The sequence below is a fragment of the Pteropus vampyrus genome, unplaced genomic scaffold, assembly GCF_000151845.1.
Source record: "Pteropus vampyrus isolate Shadow unplaced genomic scaffold, Pvam_2.0 Scaffold246, whole genome shotgun sequence".
Taxonomy (NCBI): domain Eukaryota; kingdom Metazoa; phylum Chordata; class Mammalia; order Chiroptera; family Pteropodidae; genus Pteropus; species Pteropus vampyrus.
In genome coordinates, this window is record NW_011889027.1 from 189,302 (window position 1) to 190,531 (window position 1,230).

Below are 1,230 nucleotides of genomic sequence, written 5' to 3' on the forward strand. Positions count from 1 at the left end.
CACATTCGTAGAGCCATTCTGATGAAAAATCTTGGAAGACTTGGTCAAATTATAAGTAAACGGCACTTCTCATGGTTTTACGTTAAACTAAACTCTCAAACAGACCCAAAGCAGACGTTTTGGAAGCTGTCCTTTACAATGCTGTCCATGCTGGTGGAGAGGGGGAGTTAGGGGGCCTTGGCCCTGAGGGGGGCAGTGGGGGCCCGTGGTGGGCACACTGCGGAGGCCCACAGAACAGGTCGGATGTCGCTACGGTAATGTGAATGGGCCTCACAACTCGGCTGCTGACATATGCCATACAATGCATTTACGTAAATTAAAAATAATGCACATAACCCAACATCGCAGACCGTGCAAGGACAGATATGAACAAAAGGATGTGCATGAACATGTAAGAAACATGGGCTCTGGGAGCAGAGGAGATGGGATTGGGGAATGAGAACACAAGAAATAAATAATAAAAACCCAAAAAATGACAGTCAGCCACCACTGCGTGGTGGATAGAGCGCTTTGCACAAATTAAAATTTTTAATCCTCAGAACAAACTGAAATGATCAAAGCTGTTATTATCTTAATTTTTCTACGGCCACGCCCCCCTGATCAAGCCCGATCCCCTCTGATCTCAGAAGCTAAGCAGGGTGGGGCCTGGTTAGTACTTGGATGGGAGACCACCTAGGAAGACCAGGTGCCGTAGGCGTTAAAAATAAAAAGTTATTATTATCCTAATTTTACAAATGAGAAAACTAGAGCACAGAAAAGTGAAATCAGCAGGCCCAGATAATACAGGTAGTGAAGTGCCAAATAAATATGCAGATCAGTGGTGACAAACCAGCCATGAGCCAAGGAGAATGGCGAGCTCGGTCCTCTGTCCCTCAAGTTTAATAATAATAATAATAATAATAATAATAATAATAATAATAATATTAACAGTGGCCATAGCGAAAAATAGGCAAGAACTCGTATTTTCAGTGTTTATAGGAATTAGTCTAATATAAGCACAAGCGAAGCAGCTGTTAAGAAGAGAAACTCCAGGTTACACTGACACCAACTGCGTAAGCGTTTGTTTCGCTCCATCGTGGGGTCTCGGTTGGATACTTCAGCTCAATTCCCACCACGTTTTGTTTGGCTGTGCTGTGTTTTTTCATTTTGCACTTAAACCAGTAGAAATGCAGCGAAGACCGTGCGAGTCCATGTTCGTGTCTTTAGACGCTAACGCCAGCGCTGTGTCGG

At 43.9% G+C, this 1,230-nt stretch overlaps 1 pseudogene; it reads left to right on the top strand.

The window, feature by feature from the left end:
- Nucleotides 1–578: 578 nt before the first annotated feature.
- On the top strand, nt 579–697 carry LOC111729099 (annotated as a pseudogene).
- The last annotated feature ends 533 nt before the right edge of the window (nt 698–1,230 follow it).